At 45.9% G+C, this 19,762-nt stretch overlaps 1 long non-coding RNA gene across 1 annotated transcript; it reads right to left on the bottom strand.

Annotated features, from left to right (window-relative positions):
* Positions 1 to 16,348: 16,348 nt before the first annotated feature.
* Positions 16,349 to 19,677, bottom strand: LOC120408506. The gene is made up of 2 exons (XR_005600739.1): positions 19,469 to 19,677; positions 16,349 to 16,471 (listed from the first exon to the last, which is right to left on the bottom strand). It is a non-coding gene; the product is annotated as an uncharacterized LOC120408506 (long non-coding RNA).
* Positions 19,678 to 19,762: the final 85 nt, after the last annotated feature.

The following is a 19,762-nucleotide window of genomic DNA, read 5'->3' as shown; positions in this document are numbered from 1 at the left end:
GTAGCTCCACTGAAGCCAAGAGAATTGTCAGTTTACACCACTGGGGGATCTGGACCAATACATGCTGTCTCCTCCTTCTGCATAAACAATTTTTGATATACAGGAAGGGGGGACACCCAGAGACAGCTGGATTTTGTAATTACTAAGGCACTTGTATCATGTAAAATAGCCCACCTTTAACATTTTGCAGAAACAAATGATATTGCTGCCAATGCAGGTGACCATTTTCAGCCCCTGCACTAATGCCTGAGTTACAAATCTCTAAAAATCGGGGTTTGTGTCGAACAGCGATACAAACTTAATTCTAGCACTGTGAAGGGGGAACCCTTTCAGAGCCATGCGGATGCTCAGGCTCTGAAGCCTCCCTCCAGCCTGAACCCAAATATCTAGGCAGCTATTTTTTTAGCACCGTAGTGTGAGCGCAAGTCTGTAGATTCACGCCACAGGATTCTGCTTGCTGTGTAGACAGACCCTTAGTGACTTAGAAGTAAGTGTCCTGTTGAAAGCCTGTGGGACTTGTGCTTCAAGTCATTAGGCCCAGATTTTTAAAGGCATTTAGGCATTGCTGCACTTAGCTTTGCAACACCTAAATCTCATTTTCAAATGGGATTTAGGCACTCAGGAGGCTGTCAATGAGATTTAGGATCCTAAATCAGTTATGTGTTGTGACGCTGAGCCCAGCAAGACCTGAATATCTTTAAAAATCTGGGCCTAGTGCCTTAGAAGCACAAGTCTTATTGGCTTTCACCTAGGATTTGTGCTCTTGAAAATCTCACCCGATAACTCTTATTGATTATGTGGATTGCAGTAGTACCTGGAGGCCCCAGGCAGGGATCAAAGTCCTTGTTCTGTAAGTGCTGTACACACATGTAAGACAAAGATGGTCCCTGCCCCAAAAGGCTTACAACCTACATTTATGTCAAGTGAGAATGGGTGGATGCTATGAAGGGATGGGAGGAACACAAGGAAACAGTAAGACAATTGAGATGATGAAATATTTCAACAAATCACACTATGCCAGGCCAGGATGTACCATGAGCCTCCCGTGTTTACCCTGGAATTGTGAACAGGTACAGGGGATTTGACAGTGGTTTCAAAATTAAGGGTATAATGAAAAATGAGTCATCCTTGCTTTTCAGGCTGTCATTAATGGGCCCAATCCTGCTGCCATAGAGGCTCGGTCAATGCTGCAAAGTTTTGACAGCAGAGCTATGGAAATCAGGGTGTGAAAAAGCCACATGCTCCAGCCAGCTGTGCTGGGAAAAACCCCCAGTGTAGATGCAGCCACTCTGCTGACAGAAGAAGCTTTGCCTCTATAACTACTAACACACACATGCAGTCCAGGCTAGCTAAGATAGTAACCTCATCCTGCCGCATGTAATTGATCATTTCCGGAGTCAGGAAGGAAATCTTTCCCCATATACATCATATGGTATTGGCAAAATACACTGTGACGGGTTGGGTCACAGAGACTCCCTTGGGACTGCCACCTGATGTGCTGAGACTACCTCTGAGCCCGTTTTCCCTGCCAGCTTGGGACTTCAGTACCTTATCTTGCTGAGCCAGATGTGCTTGCCTGCTGCAAACACAGACCCAGCTCTGAACCATGTCCCCCAAAAACTGCAGACTTAACTGAAAACAGCTTAAGAAGCGCTCCTGTCTCCAGCACCCAGATACCCAGTTCCCAATGAGGTCCAAACCCCAAATAAATCTGTTTACCCTGTAAAAGCTTTATACAGAGTAAAACTCATAAATTGTCCACCTTCTATAACAGTGATAGAGAGAGATGCACAGCTGTTTGCTCCCCCAGGTATTAATTACTTTGGGTCAATTAATAAACAAAAGTGATTTTATTAAATATAAAAAGTAGTATTTAAGTGGTTCCAAGTAATGACAGAAAGAACAAAGTACAAATAACAAGTACAAAGAACACATAACAGACAGAACAAAGTAAGTTACCAAGCAAAATAAAAACAAAACACGCAAGTCTAAGTCTAATACATTAAGAAACTGAATACAGGTAAATCTCACCCTCGGAGATGTTCCAATAAGCTTCTTTCACAGACTAGACTCCTTCCTAGTCTGGTCCCAAACCTGTCCCCTGGTACATTCCTTGTTAGCTTCAGCTCAGGTGGTAACTAGGGGATTTCTCGTGACTGGAACCACCTTTGTTCTGTTCCACCCCCTTATATGGCTTTGGCACAAGGCGGGAATCTTCTGTCTCTCTGGGTCCCCACCCCTCCTTCTAAATGGAAAAGTACCGGGTTAAAAATGGATTCCAGTACCAGGTGACATGGTCACATGTCCTGTGAGACCCCAAGCCTTCATTCCTCCCAGCCTGACTCACAGGAAGGCTTGCAAGTAAACAGAGCCATCCACAGTCAATTGTCCTAGTTGAGGGGCGCCATCAAGATTCCAAACCACCATTAATGGCCCACACTTTGCATAACTACAATAGGACCTCAGATACAAGAATGGTACATTCATACAAATAGGATGAACACACTCAGTAGATTTTAAGCTTTGTAATGATACCTTACAAGAGACCTTTTTCATGAAGCATATTCCAGTTGCATTACATTCACACTCATTAGCATATTTTCATAACATCATATGGAGTGCAACGTCACATACACTATAAGGGCTCTGTCGTCTCTCTGAAGAATTAGATATTGATGACGTCCAGAGACAGGCTAGTGGAGGGATTGGACAAATGCTCTGCTATAGCATGGCAGATTCGAGTTTCCCAGCACTGCGGATAGTGGTACAGTGATAGGCATTCTCTTCTGCACACCTTTACTCATTGGAAAGATGCCTTGGGCTCTCTCTGTTCAAGCTGCAGACACAGACTATTGCAATTGTAGGAAATGGCTCTTTTTCACTCTTCACCCCTTTTCTCTGTCCCCACTTCCCTCCTGGTATTTTCCCCAGTTCAGCCATGCTTTGTCACACTGTTCTGATCCTTACCCCTTTACGGCTCTAGAGTTCATTAAAAATCTGGGGGGAAATTTCCAAAAAGTGTCATTGAAATTTCCCACTCTCCCCCCCGGAAATGTTGACAAATTCCAACCTCTCAAAGCATCCCCCTCTCTCTGCCTCAGTGAAAGCACGACAGTTGGTCACAACACTGGGAATCAAAGCTTGCTTCACAGTCAAGCTGCTTCAGTTTACACCAGCTGAGGCTATGGTCAGATAAAAGCAGGAGCTAGGAAGCTCGCTCGAGCTGTAGAAATGCTTTCTTTCCACTCCAGATCTCTAGCTGCACGCTGGGCTGCACTTCGAGTGATGCTGAATGATGATTATTCATAAGAACAGTACAGTGTCGCTACAAAACAATGATGCATCACGGCCTGTATGTTACCCAGCAGGCAGACGGGAGTCTCGTGCTCTGGCGATGCACTAGGCTGTCTCACGACGCTGCTGACTCACTATTTTTCTAGTAACAAAAATGAGAGGTTAAGCTTTTGTTTCCTCTTCCTTTGACTTCCTTGACCCTCGCTAAATAGTTTCATTAGTCGTGCTCTGCAATTATGTCTTCATACATAAACACACCTGTAATAGTATGTTCACCCTCTTGCTCTGTCATGCTTCTTGCATACCATCAGGCTATTTGCATACCAGTATATGGGGGGGTGGGGGTTCTCCCCCAATGTGCTTTTCCAGGGCTTATCTCTGGATGAATTGAGCTATGGGGAGATGAATAATTTATTTTTTGAAAGCCTAAAGGAGTTCAGTTAATCTTCTTGTAGGCTTTAAATGGCCTTTTAAAATCAACCTCCTGATTTAATTCTACAACTAAGCACCTTGTAATTCTGTGTCACTTTTGAAATATTTCAAGTTTCTTTATTTAATAAGAAAATAAAGCTCTATTGCTAATAGGGGGTAAAATGGGTCTGAATCCAAAAAAATGACAGAATGGGCCCGATCCCCAGCTGGTGTAAACTGGACTTCAAGGGAGCTTTTCTCATTTACACCTGCTAAAGTACTGGCTCCAGATCCTTGGAATCCTCCATGGAATCCTCTTTTATCTCCATGCCAGAAGGCTGGTGTCAGATTAAGAAGAAACAATAATGAGGAGCTGACTTAGGAGGACAGGTTTAAAGACAATATTTCTGTTTTGTATAATAATAACCAAGGGGGATACAGGAATAATCAAGAAGTATCTAAAGTGAGTATAAAGAAGAAAAGGGAGGGGAGTGTTTGGAGTGGCCCGGGAGTCCTTGTGCTTCTCCTTCATCTACTACAGTGGGCCTCAACCTTATGCATTGTGGTGGGACACTAGGCAGTGGAACCCCTATTTTATTAACTAATTGGAGAGTCAGGAGTTCATAAAATTCAAAAGTTCATACAATTAAACGTCTCAAGATTCCAGTAGGCACAGTACATAAATTCCACATGGTGCGCTGCATTGCTGCCTTCTCATCCTTCGAACTACAAGCAAAGTGGTTGCCAATGCATTGAAGGCATCAGAATTTGAAGGGATGTTGATTTATTCTTCATCAATATACTTTTGTTACATGATTCCCTCCCCATCGGAAAAATTGTTCACTTGTAAGACTATCCAGCCTTTTGCTTCCTTTTGCTGTTGGGAACTTTGGCATCATCCTTATCCCTGAACTCTTTCTTCACCTGCAAATCTGCCTCTGTTCACGCCCACCTGCTTCATTGCCTCAGCTTTACTCTGCTGAAATGCTTGTTTGCCCTTTCATTTCCTCTGGAGTCTATTACAATTCATACATACAATAGTGAGGGGCATGAAGGACTCCCATGTGAGGAGAGTTTGAAACTATTAGGGTTGTTTAGAGAGGAGAACATTAAGAAAGGAGATAATATAGATATATCAAATAACGAACCATGATTAAGCAACTTCATCCAGGAAATGCTGTTTGCCCTCTCCCTGGATACTAGAAAAGGGGGACATCCAATGAAAGTGAAAAGCAACAAATTTAAAACTGATATGAAGAACTATTTGGAGGCAACACTTAATTACCCTGTGGAGCTTATTGGCACAAGCCAGCATTGAAATGAATTGCTTAGCAGGATTCCAAAGAAAATAGATAGTGGTTTACTAGAGTTTTCAAAGACCTCTAGGGCGTCTAGAATTTTTAATGGGAAATGTGCCTGAATTCCCCTAAACGATGTAGAAAATCACAACCCTTTATGCATTAGAGCATCCACAGTTACATAGATAGGATAAAGATTCAGGGGCACATCCTCAGCTGGTGTACATTGTCCTAGTACCATTAAAGTCAGTGGAACTCCGACAACTTAGATCAGCTGAGGCTCTATCAGTGAGGATATAAACCATCATGCTCTAGACATCAGGCAACCATGAAGTGCCTAGGGTTAGGTAGAAACTTTGCCAGTGGGCAGATTGTTCCATAATTCCCCATTATTGAGCTGCTCACACCTTTCTGTGAAGCATCTGGCCACTGCTGGAGAGAGGACATTGGACAAGATAAACCATTGGTCTGACCTATTACAGCTGTTCCTATGTTCCTTTCGTCCTGTCTTTGAAGCCTCCCTAAAGTCCAGTTTTCCAGAGTGCAGCATGTGCAGAAGACTCTTAGCTGGCTTCTTCCTTGCCTGAATGTGACTGCATCTCAAACCATTCCACCAATGCCTCACAGACGACAGGATCCGGCTCCACGCTGCTTTCTTCTCAGAACTGCTCCCTCTCTCTGTCCTCCCCTGCCTGGTGCTCTAGCACTGCATCTCGCCTGTCCTCTCCCATCCCATCACCACTGCTGGAATGGGAACCTCCTCTTCCTCACATCCTGGGTCAAGGACAATCTGTGTTTCTCTGCCTTGTTTTCCTTTAAAAAAAAAAAGCTGAAAATATCCCTTCCCTGACCTATTCAGTACCTCTCAATTCCCACCCCCATTCCTTCAGGGATCTGCCTAAGTGCTTTAATTTATTCATCAGGCAGCATCTCTACACTACGGATTGATGTAACTTGCACCACGTGCAGCCGTGTACCCCTTAGCTACAGAGTGTTTTGGGACACGCTTTGCATGAGGGACGCTAGACACAACATTGCTAGAAACAGGGGAGTGAAATTAACCCTGTCTTATCTGATTATTTTTTTTCCTCCAGGTTCAGGACTTGAGACGAGGGTGGGTGTGCGAGCAACCAAGCAGGAGCTGGGAGGCTGTGGGTAGGGGTGGGGGTGAGTAGTGACAGGGAAGAGGGAAAACGGGGAGAGGCAGGTTGCTGGGGAGAGCTGCACAGGCAGCTGGCCTGGAAGGAGGAAGTAATCTGCTTGTCCTCCGAGTGAGGGAGAAGGAGCCCATGTTGGGTCTGTCCCTCTGGCATGTCGGCTGGCACAGCGTTCAGGTGAGTGGTGAGAAGGGGGGAAGCCTTGTGGTCCGAGCAGCAGGTTACAGCACAAGGGGAATGCCACCATGGGAATTCAACAATCAACTCAGCATGTTGCTACAATCGCACGTTGGGGCAAAGGGCGGCACAGAGGAATCTTTAAGAAGCGTCTTGGGGACCATTTCCAGTAGAACAACTTTCCCAGGGTTGTGGTGGGTTCTTAGTCACTGACCATTTTTAAATTGAGATGGGATGTTGTTTTTCTAGAGCAGCTCTAGGTGCAAACAGGAGTCGATTCAGGGAATTTTTGGGGCCTGCCTTATACAGGAGGTCAGACTAGCTGATCACAATGGTGACCTTAGAATATATTTCCCAACAGTGAGGTCTGTGGAACTGGGGAATAATGTAGCCCCATTACATGAGTCGTTAAAGCTAAAATGACCAAAGCATTAGAGAAACGGACTGGCAGGAACAATCCTGCATTGGCAGGGCCCTGGCCTAAGAGGTCTCCTCGTTCTCACACTTCTGAGAGGACTCTAGAAGAGCAGAGAGAATGGAGTGTTCTTTCCAAAGACACTGTTGCTAACATTGTTTGTTTCCTTTTTAGCTCCTATTGGCATGGGATTTTCAAACGCTTCTGCATGACACAGGAGCACAAATCCCTTTGAAAGTCAATGGGCGTTAGGTGCTTCACTTGCGTAGGCCCCTTTGAAAGCCCTAGTCACAAGTCCCATTGATTTTCTTTGGCCACATGTGCTCCTATATCACTTAGGGGCTTTGACGATGCCACCATAGTTAACATGGTGCTTCCTTAGAAGTTTGAAGAGAAGGAGCAAGATTATGTCCAGCCATGGGTAGGTGGGTGGGACAGCAGAGGCCCAGTTCACAGATCCTTGTACGCTCACTCACAGCAACACAAAGTGAGTGTCTACTCCAGGCCCAGCTTGAGGCAGATTGTTGAGGGAGCAGAGTGAAGACTCGTGCACTGTGTGCTTTCTCTGGGAATAGGCAGAGAATTGCATTGTCCAGGGCTGTCAGCTCATCACCTTAGAGCGCACAAGCAACTGCGCACTTGCCTAAATCTGCTGCCATTGAAATAATTTTATTTTACTCCTGAGATCAGTCAAAGAGTTAAGTCAACACTGAGTTATTTTGAAAATTCCACCTTCTATTTATAGACGAATGTAATGTTCATGCTACTTTTCTAAAAGCCCTTCCGAGAAGATGGAATTTGAAATGGACTGAAAGGAACAAACGTTAGTTCATGGCTCCGAAGTTGACCCTAGATCTGGCCCAACAATGCTGATGTGCCTTTTTCCCTGAGAATGATATTGTAACTGCCTGTTAGACACTGTGCCTGCCTAGTAAGTGAAACATGATGAATTACGGACAATAGAAAAGCAGGGAATCTACACTGACTGAATTTGTCTGTTATGAAATTGTCTTTCTGTTGCAATGTGATAACATAAAATTATTCCATTTCTCGATTAAAACAGACAGAATAATTGGCCTTGTATTTGTAAGCTGGAAGATAATGGTTTTCTGAGCAGTTGTTGCTTTCATAACACAGACAAAATAATTTTCAAAGCACAAATGTTGAGTATCTCTTAAATGGTCACAAGTACATTACACATTTATATCGTTACAGGACTGGATGCAGGAATCCATGAGAGGAACAAGGGTGTAGTCCTGAATGGGCAAGTACTGGTACTACCAGAACACCCTGCCAACATCACCAGGCACGCATGGTATGGTGTGTGGAGGATGCCACTTTGCTCTGCAATCTCTGGCCCGTGCGATGCAGGAATTCAGATCATAACGGTTCCTGCTGGTTGTAAAATCTAATGAAACATCGATGAGTGCATCGATAGCCATGGAATGGCTGATGCAGCACTACATTCACTAAAATGAATCTTTCTCCAGTCATTGCTTAGTGATGCTTCAAACATGCTGAACTGTTCTTGACTGGCCTGATTCTGTTTTGCACAGTTGTGAATTTCATCCATTGCATGCATCTCCGTTCCTAGCCACACATAGACATATGAAACCCCATTTCCCACAGTTCTCCACTTTTTGTGCCTCAAAACCATCTCCTCTTCACACAGGTTATCTTCTGGCCATGATGACTTGGCATTAACAGAAACAGTTGTTTTAGGTTTGGTGGGTCTGTAAAGACACTTCTCTTTTTGGCACTATTGTCTGTTCTCACCTCTGCTCACTGCTTTTATGATGAGGGCTGATCCAAAGGAGTCTGATATCAGAAGGTGCACCCCTGGCACTTTTACAGTGTCTGTTACAGACCAGCAAGGCATTTGGCTGTTTCAGTGAAGGTCACTGCTCTAACAACTGCAACTGCCTGCCTAGCATTTGCTGTCTAGGATCAGAAGAGAGATGAAAATCCCTTCTCTTTGAGGAGGCTCTGAGCGCTCCTTTGAATCCACAGAAGTCCATCTCCTTTGTTTCACTGGCTTGGTCTGCTTCTAAGACAGTCTTTGGATCCAGCTCTTACTCACCAATCCCATGCAAACAGTCCCCAGCACCTCTGTAATCAGTGCTGAAGGGCTCAGTGATGTTGGTGACCTTGGGACAGGATCTCAGGGCATTTTGCCTTGAAGACTCAACTCACAAAATCACCTTGTCCCTTTTACAAGAACCAGGAGAGGGCCTCATTTTTAGTTATACAAAGGCCCCTTTGCATGGCTCTAAGGGGCCTTTAAAGAAGGGGATAAATAAGATCTCATCACACTTCCATAGCATGTAAAGATGCCTTTGTGCAAATGAAAGTCAGGCCCAGGGTGTGAATTTCTTCATTGCTGTTGGAGATTTGATGCGTGCTGAAGAAGATGAGGTTTCTAATCCTAACACGATCTGCCTCGCCACTTCCACGTTTCCTGAGTGCTATCCCGTACTTTCCACTGTGGTCTCTGGCTCTCTACAAGGCAAGGAGAATTCATATAACCCCTGCATTTGTATAGTTGATCTGGTACTTTAAGAGATCCTGGCAATGTAGTAAGAACTTCCCTTTTTCACACAAGTAACACCTGATTTCCTCTCCCAAGCAGTCATTTGGATCTGATATCTGGCAGCTTTTATTTATTAGGAGGGAGAAAATTTTAAATGGCTCGTGTGGTGGAGCTTCCATATCCTTCCCTTGGAGATTGTTTCACTGTGGAGGTCTGTAGGGTTGGAGAACTGTCTCTGAAATCTTGCCGGAATGCCTCCTTATGTAGAACTCTTCCATTGCCAGTAACCTCAGAGATTAGTAATAGCACAGGTATGTGGATTATGTAGCCAGTTGACTCTCCCCAACAACAGTGGCCAACTCTGGCTGTTGTACTGTTGAAATCTCATGCTGTACTAGGGCCTCTCTCAGGCATTTCAGAGGCAAAGGATCTTCCAACTTGCTGGGTACCGATAAGATGCCCAAGTGCTTGTTTGACTGATTTATCTGCTCAGAACTGACTCTGGTAGCAGGTTGGGTCTGCAGTGATGGGAGAAGATATTTATCGTGCACCAGGCCCTAGGTAAAGCAGCTCTCTTTTAGCTCAAGTGGTAGAGGGTGGTATTTTTGATGCTGAAGATTCTAGGTTGGGTCCCTGCCACTGTAGTGTGTTACAGAAGGTTTGAGTGATCTGGTTGGGATGTGTGTGGAATTCCTGGATTTCATCCTGGGAAGTATTTTATCCTTGAAACGTCACAGATCTCGCTGACTCAGGAAGAAATCTTTTGAGGAAGCCACCTTATGAAAATTGTAGCAGAAGAATCACCAGGTTAGCACTGTCATTGACACTGCAGTCCCTTTATTGTTGTGTGTGTTGGGCAGAAGGGAACGGAGAGCCATGATAGGAGGAGGGAAATTAGTTGGTGCTCAACAGGGTTAAATGCCACGTGTGGGGTAGGTACTGGAGAGCTCCTGAGTGAGCTCTGTGATCCTCCATCCCTCTCTTATCATTCTTTCATTCCTTTGTGGCACTGGCATAATCCAGTCTAAATGGGGCTGGGGAAGGGGGTGGGGAGGGAAGAGTAATAAGAGGGGAAAATTTCTTTACCTGAGACCTATACTTTTTTCTCTTCACCACCAGAGGGCACTATTGGTTTACTTTTACATTAGAGACTGTCCCCCTGCTGGCATGTCACAATTCTGGAAACATCCATGGCAAGATTTATCTCCTGAGGAGTTCTCTCCTTCCCTATAAGGGATGGATTCTGGTTTAATTGCTAATTGGCAGCCCTAACTATACTCCTGCTGTCGTATTCATGGTGGGCTTGTTCTACCTGTCAGCAAATGGGCCTGCTTTTGGCCTGCCCTACAGCAGGATGGTCCAGTGACTTGTCGTTTGCTGCTGCCCATGGAGAGGATGTTGAGCTTGCAGCCTAGCTTGGGAAGATAGTTCCAGTCATAAGTGGCAACTTAGAAGGGAGCCTGGAGAAAGCTATGTGAAAAAGAGTATTGAGTGTGATGTCAGTAGTGGAGTAAAATAGGTAGGCAATGCAAAAAGAGCTCTGATATAGCTGCACCATGCCTGAAAAACGGGTACTAATTTTCCTGTTGTAGGAAAAGCCCACACGTTTCATTAAATGATGCAATAGTGGTGGCTCACCTGGGTGTGAATTCTCTTACTTTGTTCACTTGGTTAAATAAAGAAAACTGATCCATTTTCTCCTTGGTTCTGGTCTATACTGGACCCAGCATTCTAAAAGCCATAAAACGAGACAGAATCGTGAACTTGCTCAGAGTATTGTTCACAGTCAGTGTTTGTTGGTGTAACATAGCGCCATCTTGTCGACGCTGTGAGTATCTAACAGGAAGTAGAAGTAGTCTAGAGGGAGACAGAGTTGAGAAGTCCTCTGCAGAAGAGACTAATTCTGGTTTCATCCACCACTTTGTTGATGTAATTGTTAAATTAAAGCACTTTGCTGAAACCTAAGACTACCTACCTCCTCGAATGAGTTTTGATTCCTCTCCAGCAGCATGTGTTGTTTGGCTCGCCTTCCTTCCTGAATCCTGTTGTATTCTCTGTTTGGAAATAAACCTTTGTTTGTGCAGCATTGTAACTGGTGATATTAGCTCTGAGTGGCATGCTCCATTCTCCGAGATGCATTTAGTGGATGTTGGGGAGTGCTCAACGTTGTTTTTCCCCCTTTGGCCATGCTTGATTTGTCTTTGAAACTGTCTGGATGAGATACACCACTGCATCATGTTACTAGAGTATATTCCTGGAGATGCAGCCTTGTATTTTTAACAGTGGGGGAGGTTCATAACAGACAAGCTAATTGCTGCATTCATCTATGGTTTTCTAGCTTCAAGCAGCAGGAACCAGTGGAAAAGACGCATGCACCACATCACAGTACATCTTACACAGTCAGCTTAACATCTGGCACTGGGTGACAGATCCCAGATCAACCAGACATCATTAGTAATGGCAACACTGGATCAAGTTAGCACTAGCTATTAACATCACATCCCAGATTCCTTCTTTTCTGAAGCTTCTTTTTGGTGATTTAAAGATTGTAAATGTAACAGTTCAAAATGGAGCTTGATAAAGCTAGAATGATGAGCCCAAGTGGAGCTGTTCTGTCTTAGAATCTGGAGAGCAGGGGCTGATTTTTTTTTTGTTTTTTTTTTTTGCACACAATGGCTTGTGGGTCTCCTTGGCTGGAAAGATGACTGGGCACCACTTACCTACATTGCAGCTGCATGACTGTCAGGGAGAGAAAAAAATGCCGATTCTAAACTCCTCAGGGCTATTTTTGCAGCCTGTGAATCCTTAGGAGTCAAAGATCAAATTTTAACTGTTGCAAGAGGAACGGATTCCTAGATGTCTGCCAAATCCAAAACAAGGCTTTGCTAATGCCAGATAACAGTTGTGGGATTTAGGATTGAAATACATTGCATTTGATCCAACAAAATACAGGGCATGCTTCCATATTCAAATTTTTGCCCATGATTCAAGAGGAAGTGAGGGTGTTTACTGAGCAAAATAAGCTTGAGGTCCCAGCTGTTTCAGATGTGTTACATAAAGACTGTGGTTCCGATCCAAAATCCACTGAAGCCAATAGAAAAACTCCTCATGACATGAATGGGCCCTTAATACTATCTTCTGTTTACCTGAGGAACTTCTGTGGCCCCCCATCACTTCCTGCCCAGGTCTAGCTGCCAGAGACAGGGGCTGAAGCAAACTCGAGCCCCCATCTTCCCCTGGCACGTTTCTGGCACACTTGGCCCATCTCCAGCAGCCGGGCCTTGACAAGGAGCAGAGGAGGCAGGCTGCCGTCTCCCCAGCCAGGCTTTCACAGGCAACCACTGTACTGCACAGAGCAACCACCTGGGGCAGTCACCCTAATGCGGTGTGAGAAGCAGTTCCATCCCACCCCCTCCGCTCCCAGCCTGGGCCTGGCTGCAGAGATGCTGGAACAATTTATAGTGTGGGGGACTGAGAACTATTGAACCAAACTGCGTAAACCCTTTTATATAATGGAAACCACTTCAAGCCAGCGGGTGCAGCAACACCTCCAGCACCCCTCGTTCCAGCACCTATGCCTGGCTGCCAGGGACAGGGCCGAACGTGCCAGGGGGCTGGCGTAGTGAGAAAAGGACAGAGACCATCTCCCTCCCCCGCAGCAGGCTAAGCAGAAGTCTGGTGGGTATTAGACCCCCATGTCCCACCTCTGTCAGCTATGGCTCCCGGGCAGCCCTGGCTCTGTGCAGCTCCCAGAAGTGGCCGGCATGTCTGGCTCCAAGGTGGAGGGATGGCCACGAGGGCTCAATACACTGCCCACACTCCTGAGCGCCAGCTCCACAGCTCCCATTGGCTGGAAACCATGCGCAATGGGAGCTACAGGGGTGGCACCTGCGGATGGGGGCACTGTGCAGCACCACCTGGCCACACCTCCACCTAGGAGCCAGCAGGACATGATAGCCACTTCCAGGTGCTGCCTGAGGTAAGTGCAGCCCGGATCCCGCACCCTGAGCTCCCTCCCACACCCCAACTCCCTCCTGGATCTCGCATCCCACATCTCCTCCTGCACCCCAATCCTGAGCCCCCTCCTGCACCCAAACTCCCTCCCAGAACCTGCACCTCAAACCCCTCCTGCACCCCAACCCCCTCCCCTGAGCCCCCTCCTTCACCCCAAACCCCTCAGACCCAGACTCATCCCAGAGCCTGCACCCCCAGCTGGAGCCCTCTCCTGCACCCCAAACCCCTCATCCCTGGCCCCACCCCAGAGACGGAGCCCCAACCCCCTGCCCCAGCCCACTGAAAGTGAGTGAAGGTGGGGGAGTGCGAGCGACAGAGGGAGGGGGATGGAGTGAGCAGGGGTGGGGCCTAAGAGGGGGCAGGGCCTCGGGGAAGGGGTGGAGCAGGGGGTAGGGCAAGGGTGTTCAGTTATCTGCAATCAGAAAGTTGGTAACCCTACTACAGCGTCATTCACACTCATTCCCTGCGGCCACTGACTCTCTGTTGGAAGCTGTTCCACTCTGTCTAAATACTGAAGGAGGGACACTAGTTTGGGAGTCAGGGGTTCTGTTTGCTGCTCTGCCATTGATCTGCAATGTCCACTGGGCAAGTCACTTCACTTTCTTATGCCTCTGTCTAACCCCCGTTTGCGTGCCTTGTCTCACTAGCTTGTGAGCTCCCCGGAACAGGGACTGTCATTTTGTTCTGTCTGAATAGTGCCTAGTTCAATGGGGTGTCGGTCCCTGACTAAGGCTCCTAGGAGCAACCACAATAATAATACTATACGCTCACCATTATCAAGCCTCAGTAAAGTTTCATGCTAGACTCCAAAGGATCTAATTCAGAAGAGCAAATGCAGTAAAGGTGTCAGTCCCCTGGTGTAAATTAGTCATATGATTCATCAGTTTTTGTGTGTTTCTTATGCACTGATGAAAATCCCAGGGATGAGGGCAGAATGACAGTCTTGGAGCATTGCCCACCTTGGCTGACTAAGGCAGATAGGACAACTGTAGCATGTGCAGCCTCAGTGCCTGTAACCTTTGCTGTCATGACATGACATGGGTCTGACTGCATGCATCTCTTTTCCCATATGGCTTGGCAGTAACCAAACATGGGACCTTTGGCAACCTGACAGTAATGGTAATAGATGCAGTGTGGTCATTGGAATGTGGTGCTATCAGGAATGGGGATTGATAGGCTTACATGTGTCATAGGTAGCCTTGGAAGAATTCAATTAGTGTTTACTTTTAAGCATTTTTTCTATTTTTAATCCTTTTTCCCCCAATGTTCAGTTACAGGAAGTTGGGGGGTCAGACAATAATTTGTTAATGACAATGGATGATATGCAAGAAGTTAAAGCTTGATATGTCAACATCACATATCAAAATATACAAAGTAAATATCCTTCTGTCAAACTCTTAATTCTCTAGCAGCATTTTTCTTTCTTTGCCTATCTGTACATTTCTGTTAACAATGGGGATATTTTTTTCAGTTTGTGAACAGTGAAATGGATGTTTACTGTCTTTTACTGACCAATCTAATCCTCCAAGCCTAATCATAAGAGACTAGGACAGTTCAGCTGTATGGTAAAGTGTTCCAACTATGTCAGGATAACAACCTCTTAAAGTAGGCAAATATTCCTAAGGTTAATGTATCATAAGACAGTTTTGCAAGCCCAGCATGCAGAATGTGAACTGCATGCAGAGAGGAGCTCAGATTCATAGTGGTAATCCATATCTCTTCAACACGTGACACTGTAAGGTCTTTGTTGTCCCATGCTAGAGATTTCTATACAGCCTGCATTTGCTTTCTCCCAAAATGTTTGTGGGTCCCCCTTCCATTTCAGGCGGCTACACAACATGCATCTTTTAGCATACCTAAATAAATGCAAGATTTGGTCCTGAAAATTTGCACCACCATGACCACTGATGTGACTTCTCAACTCCTTCAATGGAGATGACTACATCACACACTGCACAGTGACGTCTCCATGTTTCCATGGAAACCGAGCACCCCAGGCAAGAATCACTATGGCCTCACATCTTTTCAGTGGAGATGAGGCAGCATTAACATGCTGCACCTCAAAGCCATGGCTTCTGTTTCCATGGAAACAGAAGAGTTTCCTCCCTCCTCATCGTCTTTGATTAGCTGTCACTAAACAGGTCCATAGATGTGTTATTGGGATGGACTTCTACCTATTCCACAGTCATGTTGGAAACTATGATAGGAAACCTCTCTCCAGACAGCCATTGTGGGCTGAGTGCGCGCGTGCACACACACACCTTCAAAGCAGATGCTACAGTACTTGATCATTCTTGAATGTATTACAAACTATTATGACAAGCTCCTTGGTTTTCAACACATCAATCCATGCAGAACCATTGCCTAGATGCTCACAGAAAGGGGTTTATAATATCTTTTATGTTCTGTGTCAACATCAGTCAAGCATAGTTTGTGTTTAGATGCAGCTTTGGGGGAAAATCCCATTTCTCTTATAAGTCCTCGAAATCCACCATGGTAGCCCACTGACTGCACCCATTAGTGGTCAAAGCTTAATGAATGTGAGGCTGCATAATGGTCTACTTTTAAATATGTTACCCCCTCCGCAGCATAAAGGAAGCATACACTGGAGAATGGGTCTCGGATGTTATGAGACTTTGTGGTGTCATGAACCTCCCTGGGTAGGACCCTCCCCATGTTCTGCTTTGCCTAGCTGTAGAGCTGACCAGGATCACAACATGCCCCATCATCAGTAAGGATTTCAGAGATCTCTCTGAATGATCTAGAGCTGGTTGGGAAAATGTCCTCAAACATTTTTCCATCTGAAAATGCCGATTTGTCAAAAATCAATGCGTTCTGAAGGAATGTAAATTTTTGATCAAAAATTGACAAAGGCATTCAGACAGTCAGCAGTCTCCCTTTTCCACCTGCAGTTTGCACCTACAATTGAGTCCTGGGTTGAAATCAGATCATTAGAGGTGCAAGCATTCCCATTTGCCCCTTCAGTTCCTTCGTTTTGGGACTGCAGAAGTGTGCATGCACTGTCTGCTGCAATGAGGACGTGCTCTCGGGCTTTATCATATCTGGATGTTTGTGCAGGAGGTATGTCCATACACCCATTTTTATTAGAGCTTCTTCACAAAATTGAATGTTCATCCCTTGGGAAATTCCAGTCTTACAACCTTTTGTCTTCATCCTGCAACAGGATGAAAAGTGAAAATATCAACTTTTTGCACATCAGTAAGTTCCAGAAGATTTTCACTTTGGAAATGTCTAAAAGAAAATGTCAATTGGAATCAAAATGTTCAGCTTAGAAATGTTGACATTTCAAAATCCCGAAGTGTTGATTAGAAACAAAGTGTTTTGCATTTTCCTGATGAAGTTTAGACTGTGATTAAACCCTCTATTTTGTCAGGAAAATTTCAGTTGAAAAATGTAGATCTGCTCTAGTTTTACAGTAGGGTCCTAACACTGCACAGCACCAGAAGGGGCAATTGCAAATATATTTTGTTACAGAAGAGTTTGCTGTTCCAATTTGCTTTATTTTGCGCTACTTGTTTATTGACCATACAGCATCTTATTGCACAGATTTAGTGGCGCTTCCTGTATTTTGTAGGGGAAGCATGGCCTTATGGATGGAAGGCAAGAGACTGAACTCTGTCTCAGCTCTCCCCAGAATTTGCTTAGTGACCTTTTGCGAGTCACTTAGTTTCTCTGTGTGTCAGTTCCCTTCGTCCAATGGGAATAAGAGCACCTCTCACTGGTGGGCTGTGTCATGAGTCACAAATATCTGTAATGCACTTTCACACCTCGTAAGGAAGGCAAAGGATTATTTTACTGAGGCCATGTCTACGCTACAAACATCTGCCAGCATAGTTACGTGAGTCGGGGGTGGGACTAGGTGCACTCCCTGACCGACATAGCTGTGCTGGTGAAAGCTTCAGCTGCAGCTATTGTTAGTGACAACACTGTATTTGTGGCGGTACAGCTATGCTGGAAAGGGCTCCTAGTGCAGACATGGCCTAAGAGTGTGTATAGTCTCTGAAATGCTACTGTGTTTTTATGGTGTATTTTTAATATGATACTTCCTGAAAGAGGAAGCTATTGATGAAACTCTTTGAAGCAGGGTCAGCTTCATCTTTTCTGCCACCTCAAGCAGCCCCCCAAAAAAAAAAGCCAATCGGCGGCAGCTCAATAATCGTGCCACTTCATTCTTCGGCGGCAATTCAGTGGCGGTTCCTTCAATCCCTCTCTTCCTCTTCGGTGGCACTTTGACAGCAGCTCAAAGAGGAAGAGAGGGACTGAGGGACCCGCTGCCAAAGACCCGGAGGTGCTTCCCCTTTGTATTGGTCGCCCCAAGCACCTGCTTCCTTTGCTGGTGCCTGGAGCCGGCCCTGCTTTGAAGTACATGGAGACTCCCATTGTCAGCCCAGGAGGGAACTTCTCTGATCATCCAGTCTAACCACCTCCATAATAGATGGAGTAAGTTAGCACATTGTGGGGGCATCTTTTACACAGTTGACTTGGTAACTGTTCTTTTCTAATCTCTCACGTTGCCAGCACTAATGGCTTGTCGCTCATTCACATACTAGGCAAGAGCCCAGATTTCTGCCCAGAGCAGGCAGAGGTTGGACCAGTATGCTTCCTCTGCTTGCACACATCTGCCCTAGAGGCTAGATCTGCACACAGGAGGCCTGCTGTAAAGCACCACTCTGAGCTGGTAGTTTCACCTCTGACCCATCCTCAGCACGTTCCCAAAGAGCATCTGAAGCCAGCCCCATGGCAGCCAACAAGATTTATTAGGAACGGAGAGAAAAGCAGCCTGCACAACAATCATGACAGAGACATGATACATGGTGGCTTGTCATTCACAAGCCACTCACTCTGCCAAGAGCCTGGAATGGCGAGCTGCTGTCAGAGCAAGGCAAGGCTCCCTGGTGCGTGGCTGAATCCTCAGCCAGGCACAAGAGCGTTCCAGAGCATCCCCTGCGAGCAGGAGAGGCCTTCACTTAAACTAAAGGGTCTGACTCTCCTGCTGAGGTCACCGGAAGCTGCAGGTTCTCACACCTCATTAGCACAGGAGGAAGTTCATTGTTCCATTACTGGGCTTTTATATCATCTGCAAAAGCACCATCTAGTGCAGGCGTAGGAAACCTACGGCACGTGTGCCAAAGGCAGCGCACAAGCTGATTTTCAGTGGCACTCACACTGCCCAGGTCCTGGCCACCAGTCCAGGGGCTCTGCATTTTAATTTAATTTTAAATGAAGCTTCTTAAACATTTTAAAAACCTTATTTACTTTACATACAACAATAGTTTAGTTATATATTATAGACTTATAGAAAGAGACCTTCTAACAACGTTAAAATGCATGACTGGCACACGAACCCTTAAATTAGAGTGAATAAATGAAGACTCAGCACAGCACTTCTGAAAGGCAGTGCCGACCTCTGGTCTAGCGGCTTAGCCCATCATGGCCTCAGAGAGCAATTCATAGCGTATTTCAGAAAGGGACTGTACAAATCAGGAAAGTGAATCCTATGGGTGGGGTCTGACCATCCGCCTGGGCTGATGGACGGAAACATGCCTGTTTGGCTCCTCTCTTGTAAGAGCTGACAGTAACCCCAGAAGATGCCCTCACCCTCTCCTCTAGGGCTGGAGAGCAAACCATCCTATTCTCCTTCCTGCGTAGGGTGGAGAGGTGGTTGTCCCGCTCCCATTCTCCCCACACCCAATTGCCTGTCTCCTGCATTTTCCTCCCTATCCGTCTCCCACTGAATCATTCACCCAGTGATGCTACATCAGCTCAGCCGCCCTGCTGGACTAGAGCGCTGCAGACATTGCAGAGAGGCCACGGCACTTCCGTGCCCGAAGGAAGACTCGACAGACCTCTGACCGCAGCCAGCTGGGTGGTAAAGGGAGGAGGGGGTGACAGCTGCTACAATGGATGACAGCCCCATCTCCATTTCAGCAGCTCCTCCCAAAGGTGTTTGCCATTTAGGACAACTTACCACTCGTTTTACAGAGGCTTTATTTCACTTTTGTGCCATAAGAAGATGACAAAACCCCACTTGTGAAAAATATCCCTTAATTAATCAAGGGGGAAATGCAGGGCAAGTAAAGAGGTCACCACCTGACTCCCAAACAAGCAACCAGGCTCAAAAATAAGACATGCTTTGTAATCAATTATTTACCTGAAAAACAGTTCCCTGAGCCAGAGCCCTGGCACCGCAATCTCCCTGCTGCAGTGGGAGACTGGTGCTTTTATACAGACTTGCTAGCCCAGCATTCCTGCTTGGAGTGTGACTGGCAGAGCTCTCAGCCAATCAGACAGCAAGGGAGACAGCCTGTGCTCAGGAGTTAGCTGGTGACCAGGTTTCCTTTGAGTGGCAGTTTCCTCACCCAATCAGAATTCACCTAAATCACAATGCTGGTTGGCTGAGGTTGGCAGCCACAGTGAGGCCTCATCTCCTGAGCACAGTGTCCCA

The sequence above is a fragment of the Mauremys reevesii genome, linkage group 6 (assembly GCF_016161935.1).
Source record: "Mauremys reevesii isolate NIE-2019 linkage group 6, ASM1616193v1, whole genome shotgun sequence".
In the NCBI taxonomy this organism is placed as follows: Eukaryota; Metazoa; Chordata; order Testudines; family Geoemydidae; genus Mauremys; species Mauremys reevesii.
This window is presented reverse-complemented; position numbering and strand designations above follow the sequence as displayed.